We start from the raw sequence: 8,909 nt of genomic DNA, 5'->3' as shown, positions 1-8,909 counted from the left end.
CGCAGCTCGGGGCTGGTGGGAGCCCCCGTTACGTAACGGGGCAGAGCGGCTCCGAAGCATCCCCCCCTTCCCCGGTCGGGTGTGCGTGAGGCTGAGGGTCAGTGTGCTCCGTGTTCCAACCCCTTCGTGGCGATGGGTGCCGCGTCTGGAGCTGCGGGAAGGACGGGGCTCTCCCTCCCCTGCGCCCGCATCCCTGCTGCTACCATTTTGTGGCAGGCGATGCACCGCTGCCTTCCCTTCATGTGACCTTCGCATTCATCATCTGCAACTTGAGTCAATGGCAGTGCGGTGATCCGCTCCAGCACAGACACACAACACCTGGGGAGGGGTTGTTCCTCAGCTGTGCTGACCTCTTTAATTAATTGCATTCAGCCCTACGCAGGTTTAGCTATCAAGATATTTTGTGATGCTGTAGGCAGCTTGCTGTTGCCTTGTCTGAAAGCAGCAGCTACTGTGATACCTGCTCAGATGCTTACGTGGGCTTTTCTTTATCAGAAAGCTGTATTTATGACAATGTCTGAGATGCTGTTCTCCCACCCCCACTCTTTCTGCTTAAACATACAATACAGAATGGCTTGTGAAGCTCTTCTGCTGCTGGGAAGGTCTGCAGTGTGTACGAGTTGTTTGTTTACCTGCAAGCACCCCAAATTCTCTTCCTCTGCTTCGAGCAGTGCTGCATCCCCTGGGCAGAAGGCACAGGATTGTATCTGGCTCAGACAAAGCACAGCTGGAGCAAGATTTCTTTAAAATACAGAAACACATCCAGCATTTGGGATCCTTTCTGGCAGGCGTCCACCAATCTACGCAGTATTCCCCAGAGATGATGGGAGTCGTGCAGGGGAAGGGCATTGTGTAAACACATTTCACTGAGTCTCAGGTCATCAGCTAGGATCCACCTTTTTGTCCACTGACCCACAAGAAAATAAAAGTTCCTACCCACAAAGAGGAAGACTTGCAGCCCCACAGCTTACTGAAGGGGAAGAGGGGTCCCCTGAATGTGACAAGCAGAGTGGGTTCACCTGTTGGCTCTGCTGTTTTCATGCTTTCTAAGTACTGGCAGCCTGACCTCGTAAATCCTTTTTAGAGGATCTGTGCAGGCAGTGCTGCAGTGCTGTAATGTGTAATGGATGGCTGCTGGACCAGAGGAGGGTTTGATGAGGGATAGTGGTTGGGCTGCCCCTTTCTTTAAATTGAGAAAACATAATGGGGTCTTGGTCATCTCCTCTGGGACCAATGGGAACTGGGGAGTGTCTGCCTGCTGGAGGTCAGAACAATGAAATTGTTTTCCATTTTGTGGATGATTCCTGGGAGAACGTGTGACCTCGGTGTCCCATCAGTCCCTCCAGCAGTGAGCTATGATGGCTTTTAGGTAATGGTGGGTCCCCAGAGCAGGAGCTGTGTGAAGCTGTCTGTAGAGAAGTATGTAAAGGAAATAATTGGGCTGGAAATGGAAAACGTGTCAATGGGAGGTGGCCCTTTTCCATTTGATACCATTGAGTGCTGGCTGGGTTACAGAGTGGTAACAAGAGACATCTTGCACAGAATATACGTATATGCTGCAAAACCCAAACCTGCTAAAATAGCACTGGGACCCTGCTGTAATACATCATGTTGTTGTTTTGTGTAGGGGTTGAAAATCACAATAAGAAGCGACGAAAGAGTAGAATAAGCATGGCTCCTCATTGTGATTGTGATAGGGGTGTGAGGAGAAACCATGGCCTGCTGTACAAATGTCATTGTTAGTGTGGCTGTGGCATATGTCACATCTCCAGCCTGCCGCTGGGATGGTGGTGCAGCAGCTGCTCACTGCTCGTGGATTAAGGGTGCTGATGAGTTGCTCAGAGTGCATGGAGACCTCATGTAGTTGGACTGCATGATGTGCTTGGTAGAGATGTTTCAGCAGAGGGGCTGCAGGTTCCTGCAGGGCTGGCTTTCCCATCCATACCTGTGAAACTCCTTCCAAATTATCAAGTTGTGTTCATGCGGTAGGACAGCCTGCTGGTCCCACTGCCAGCCCCAGGCTCTGGCTATGCAGAACTTCAGCCCAGGGCTGCTGCTGAATCTCACACATACTAAAAGCCTCAAAGCACAGAGGAGCGATGCTGACTGCAATTGGTGTTTACTTATGTGTCTTCCCAAACAAATATCTTTTTTTCTTCCTGCACGTAAAGGCTTCTTAGTTGCTGCTAATTACTCCTTCAGTGTCACTTATTCTGCTGTTAACGGATTATCCAACAGTGCAGAGCCTGTATTTATAATACCAGATGTCGACAAGGCAGCTATGTGTGCTTTTGCTGCCGGGGACTCAGCATGGTGGCTGCTGTAGCAGCTGATGGTGTTAAAATCACTGAAGAGACAAGAGAAGCTGTGCAGAAGCCAGCCAGGTGACACGTCTGTTTGCAGACTGGTTTATCCTGGGCCTCAAAACTGGTAGGAAGGTTAATCTGGTCATCTCTAGGCATTTGCTGCTGCTGTGGTTATGGGCTCAGAGGATAATTCGCATTGGAAGAGACCTCAGAGGGTCACTGAGTCCATGCTTATGGTGTTGGTGCCTTCCTGCAGCTCCCTGGGGGGAGAACAAGGCACCTCTGACTTCTGCAGAACAGATGGCTGAAGGGGGCCGAGGGGAAGGCTGTGACTGTGAGCTGGGAAGAGTGGGTGGAAGGACTTGAACGGAGGTGAAACATCATGTTTCTGATGAAGGGAGCCAAGCAGTGCCAACGCTGTGGGAACTGAATTGGCATTTATTTGATCCCAGACCTGAGCATTCACCTCAGAACCATCCTTCTCTCTTGCAGTCATTTATATCCCTAACCAAATACCTAGAGCCACCAGGCTCTGCTGAATTAACTGATGGTTGTAAATTGCCTGGAAGCAAATTGGAGGCAGGTCAGGACCTAAAACTCAGCTGTGTTGAGCTAGCCCTGTCTCTCCTGTACCACAGACTTCAGCGCTGGAAAGGTGTTCTGTAGTATTGGATAAAAGACCAGGAAAAAGGCAGCACTGCCAGAGTGCTGGCAGAGAGACTAATTGCAAGACACATGTAATTATTGTATGATCTGTGAGCTGGACAAATGCTGTTGCCTATTTGCAAGTTAAAACCATAGGCATTTCTTGGAAAATGACTTATTCAGAGCTGCAGAGCATGGTGCAAGAGCCAGGAGTAGGACTCTGCTGTTCAGGGAAATGCATCATGGTTGAATGATGGACCTTCAAATGGCAGCAACCTTTAGTCCTTAGTGAAGAAAGTACCTCTTTTCATCCAGCGTTAATTAGAAGGAAGAAAAAAGCGTGGAGTGCTGTGAGAGAGTGGATAATGTGTTACAATAGACCACAAGATAAATTATTCTAGCTTCGGAGAAATCTATATAGCTTCTAGTGAACACTTGGAGGAGGAGAATCATTAGGAGGAGTAATTAAGTTAAAAAAGAACATAAGATGGGTTGCTGTCAGAAGAAAAAAGAATGCCTGAATCTTTGTAAGTTTGTAGGTGCAACAGTGCCTGTATTTGTCCTCTGAATGCTTCTGTTAGTCATGCAGAGGTTGGTTCAAGTGAATACAGGTCTAATATCTTTTCTGCTTCCTGCAGCAGCTAGATGCTCTCTGCAGATCTTGCTGCCTGCCTGTTCATCTTATCTCCTCAGTAGTGACCTCGTATTTCTGATAACTGCCACTAGCCTTAGATTTTCTAGGAAAAGAGAAGCTTATAGCATGTTTCAGACTGTTCACACAGCAAAGAGGAAACCAGCTGTACCTAATTTGGAAGGTGATGCTCATGTCATGCCAGGTGGGGCTTGCTGGGACCTACTGGTGTGTGAAAGTGGCAGGAATCTGTCACCTGGGAGCTGGCAGGTTGGGAGAACAGCTTCTGTGCTAGAGTGAGCTTTCCCTTGTTATCACAGTTACCCTCCTGTTGGGGGTTTTGGAGCTTTTTGAGCATTAGTCCTTGTGGTGATTTGAGATGGGTAAATGGTGTCTTTTGTGCTTGCTCTATAAACAGTATGCTGTGGCACAGAGCTGATAGCAGTCTGCAAAACCAGTGGGGGGAAACTCCTCGAAGCATTCCCCCGTGCTATAGCTGTTGTTGTTTTTCAAAACTCCATGTGCTTACGTTATTACAGCTTTTCAGTTGTAAACAAACAAAAGCGTGCTGAAGACAAATTTTGTTTTTGAAGGCTGCTGATTGTTTCTTGTAGCCACAGATCAATACCTCGCTGGGGATGCCAAGTGAAGGCCTTGAACCCACCTTCCCCAGTGCCTCTGAGAAGACAGAACTCCACTGTACTTAAATAGAAGGTGTGGGAGTCTGTCTGCAGTGCTGTATCTGAGGCACCTTCTGAAAATGTTATTCTAAGGCAGGAAGCTGGTCCCCTTCCTGGCCATGTGAATTACTCAACATTGCTTCTTTGTGCTTCAAGTTCCAGCCTGCCTATCCAAGAGCGAGTAAAAATGCTGGAGTGAAGACTTCTTAGCATATTTAAGATGAACTCTTTTTGTAGGGAAACTGAAGAAGTAGATGACAAAGCAGAATTTAATCAAGGAAATGTAGCTCTTGCTGTGTTCTGGCTTGAGGGGTGAAACTTGTTATGATGCACTGAGCAGCAGATTTATTAGGAGCAAACCCATGAGGACTCCACCCATGTGAACCAATCCTCCAGTTTTTGTTTCAGACCATGTACTTGAGTGGCAAAAACAAAACAGTGACAAGGGGTGGTGGGCAATCGCCTCAAAGCATGTGGAGCTCAGCCTGTATTGCCCAATGTAAAGTTGTTTTTGAGGTGGCATCTGCGACAAGAAGCCTACTGGCAATATGCACAGCAAACCCTATTAATATGTCACTGAGAAAAAAGAAAAACAATTTTGGGTGTAATGCTTTCCTCCTTGGACTCACAGATCCGTAACCATATGAGTCAGAGTACTGCTGGCTGGGAGGAAGGCTAAAATGAAATCTGCCAAGAAGAAGAAAATCATGCATAGCAAGGAAACAGCGCACTGGTGGGACAATTTCTCATTAGTCTTGAGCTGAATTATTTCTGATTTCAGATCTGATGACAGATGGGCCTGGCTGGCCTGAGGTCAGAGCTGTGCTGCAGTGCTGGGGTCTGGGTGCTGATCGTGGGTACCTTCCTTAGAGGCTGTTGGTCTCGGTCACATCATGTGCACTTATCATTAATGGACACTAGAAATGACACCAGAGAAGGTTAACAACAAGAAGCAAGCAGTTTTTCTTAGCAATAAATGGAAACTCTGTGATGATGATGCAGCAGTGCGTGATGAGCCGTGCCTTCCCCACAGCAGTGGTGTGCGGGGCCTTTGCAGTTGGTGCACCTCATGTGCTGTTTGGTACCGAGCATCTTTGGAGGCTGAGGAGGCTCTGCAGAAGCTGGCAGCATGCTTGCTGGGTGTGAGGAGTTGGGATTGCTTAAAAGCACTGATACGCTGCACTAGACTGGCTGGCAGCACTACACTTGAGTGTAGACTTTGAGGTGCTTTGGTTGGAGAGCTGTGGACTTCTTGAGCTGCATTTCCATGCGTGTTGCAGTGTGGATCTCACTTCCTCTGCCAGCTGTCCTGTCAGCTGCCCTGCATCAGAGCCTCTCTGAAGCTCTGCAGTGCCCATCATGGTCCAGGGGGATGAACCCAGAGCTTTGGGCCTGGAGACCTGAAGCACTCGGGTGGTCTGGTCAGGTCTGGAGCAGGTCGGGCTCGTTCTGAAAAGCTCCAAAATTCTGTTTATATTATCCTTCTCTGCTCCTACGTAATAGCAATGGGATGAGGAGCAGAGATTGACCACCACCTCCTTTCAGGGACTGCAGGAAGCAATGAGGTATCACCTGACCAAGCTCCAAGTTACCCAATAATAAGCATAATACATGCTTTAGAAGGATAAATGATGCTCTTGTATAGATGGGACAATGTCACAGATCAGGGCAGTTAAGTTACTGACAGCTGCTTCCTGTGTGACCTTCAGGCTTGTCCTGGCTCCTGGGCTGGTGCTGGCTGCTACAGGTAACTGCTTTCCTTGCCTTCATGGCTCAGCACAAGATGAATGATCCCTGAGCCTGAAATCTCTGATCTGAGTGTTGGATGTTCACAGAGCTCTGGCAGACCCAGCTGGGACCAAACAGAGGTGAGATGGTGTTTTGGACCCTGCTCAGCAGCTTCCTGCAGTTCAGCATAACACACGTTGGATGCGGGCATTGTGCAAGCTTCTCAAACTGTTTTGCTGACTGGAAGCCAACTTGCCAACTTCTGCCACTTTTCTGCAGTCTTATGACTCGTGTGGCTTTTCTTAGAGCCCTGGGCACAGTGATTAAGCTGACAGAAGAGCAGTGCAGATTTTGTATTGAAAACATCCATTTCAGGGATGCTTGTGGGTATCCTTTAAAGAAAAGGACGTTGTTTCCTGGAGTACTTCAGGAGATAGAGCTAAAGAATTCCAAAGCTTCTGTAAGGCCTGCATTTGTCAGATGTGGGCCTTCCCTTTCTGAAAACCAAGGCTTATGTCCCTATAACAGGGCTATAAGCTCTGTTAAAATACTTGTACTGCAGCCATAAAAAATTATTCAGAGTGAAGCTTGGAATAAAACCAGTTCCTCACTCGACTGAAACAGGAATTGAATTCAAGTCTCGGGGGGTGAAAATACTATTTTAATAATTTATTGCCTCAGCAGTCCCCTTTAACACTCCGTTTCCTGTTTCTTATGGCTTCAGGTTGTGTTGTTGCAGCTGTGTTGAAGGGTGAAGAGTTAATACTGCCAGAGCAAGCAGGAGGATTGTGGAGATCCTGCCTGGCTGTGCTAGGACTGTCATCTTGTTTGTGAAACTCCCTTGGTGTAAGAGTGGCCAGCACAGTACCTGGGATGCCTGGGAAAGGACTGAGCAGATATTAAACTGATGCTGCTGTGGATTTTGGCTGAAGATCCAGGCAGTGTTGATGTAATCCTATATAAAAAAAAAGTGTGTAAACTGCAGCCATGTTTCAGAATAGTTTTTCAGTTCCATTTGGGCTCTGAAAGCATTGCTAGGCAGAATTCTACAGAGAATTTTGTACATTCTCAACATCTGCAAGCATTTTTACAGCAGAGTCAACTTACCCTGGAGATCATTAGAAAAACAACTTTTTTGAGATTAGAGATGCAGGGCTGGGGGAGGCTGTACTGAATTTCTTAGCACAAAGAAGAGATACCTAAAGGCAGAACCTTTGAACAAGTCTTTGTTTTGCTTCTTCTCTTTGCATTCCTGTCACTCTCACATGTGTAAAGGCAGAGTATATTTGGTAGGATCTGGCTCAGGGCTCTGACAAAAATCAGCAGCCCACTGCAACTCTGGGAGCTTTGTCATCTGAGTAATTACAGAGCTCTATGAGCAGAGGCTTATAATAACTGTCCATTTGCTGCCTGCTCACCAGCACAGGAATGGTTCTCCATCAGTGAAGGAGAGTATCTGATGGCCTGTTAGCTCAGAATTAAGCAGAAAACAAAGCTCTAACTCCTATTTTTAATGGTGATATTTGGCTCCACTGACTTGCCTGTGGTTTACTCTGAACACACACTGCTCTGAGTGGGGATGGAGCACGTTAGATTTTTCTCTCTTTCTGGCTGCTGTGATCTCTAGAGTAATCTCTGGATATTTCTTAAGCTGATTGTGCTTTTACTTTTAATAGAAGCTCCTCTGTGAATAGCTGGGAATTGCCTGAGCATGGTGATGGTCTTGTGAGGTCTGCTGCAGCAGTGGTACAGCTCGAGGCAGGCAGGGGACCAACGTACACAAAAGTTGCAGAACATCCTCTGCAAAGCTGATGCTGCAGCTCCAGTGCTGAAGCTCAGGGTTACATCTTCTGCATCAGCACAGCAATTAGGAGGCAGGCAGTGCATTTCCACCATCTGGGCTCTGCTGCTTTGGTTTGGTATATGGGTTCCTAGGAGTTCCTCTACTTGATCCCACTTTTGTGTTTTGTGTAGCTTGGAAATGGAGATGTCTTCAGTGGTTTTTAAAGCAGAAATTAATGCTTCTGCACTGGCGGTGGTAACAATCAGTCTACTAATTTTTCTTCAAGGGCTTAAGAAGTAGCATCTCTGCAGCATGTTTCCAGCCAGGGTGATCCTAATTATATCTGAAACTGCAGAGGTGCAGTGCATAGCAAGGAACTTGGCACTGTTCCTGCATACTTCTCCACACAGCAGAGGTACGCATTGGCATCTTAAATTCCCTCTGCAGGGTGGCTGTGCACCTTGGCCAGGATGTGTTAGGGCTGAATCATGCAGTTACTGTGCAGAACTGCCCTCCCTGCCTGACCCACCAGCAGGGAACCAGCCTCCCTGCTCACAGCACTCTTACCTCTGCAAGGTAAATTCTCGGGGTATATGCATCCAATGGTATTCATCCACCACCTATATCTGGACAGCGATGGTACAGCAGGGCTTGAAATGCCACCTCCTTCCTCATCCAGCTTCTGTGAGTTCTTAATAGTGGGCTCAGAGTATTTCTGCCTCTTCCAATGAACCTTTTCAGTTCTTTCTGCCTTTTGTGGCGTTCAGGCTCTGAGGAGACTGTCTGGGAGTGGAGGAAGTGTCATGCTGCAGTGACGGAACATGCCTTGAGCTATATTTGTTCTCCTTGCAGCAAATACCAGGACGCCAGAGGTGAAAGAGTTTTGACAAGAAATCTAAGATGACACTTACTATGAACCTGTGGTGTCTTTGAATCTGTCATTGCACCAGTTTTCTTCTGTGGAGGAGAGAAAGGCAACAAGGAGGATAAGCTTCTTTATATCAGGAATCTCCATGTGGGGTATAGCATCAATATTGGTTATTTCTGCATGGACTGCTGGTGATCCCCAGCACAGGACAGCCTTTGCTGCAGAACTCTGGAGAGCTAGGGCAGATTAAGACACACTGGTGGTGGAG

This window comes from Meleagris gallopavo, chromosome 19 (genome assembly GCF_000146605.3).
Source record: "Meleagris gallopavo isolate NT-WF06-2002-E0010 breed Aviagen turkey brand Nicholas breeding stock chromosome 19, Turkey_5.1, whole genome shotgun sequence".
NCBI lineage: Eukaryota > Metazoa > Chordata > Aves > Galliformes > Phasianidae > Meleagris > Meleagris gallopavo.
This window is presented reverse-complemented; position numbering follows the sequence as displayed.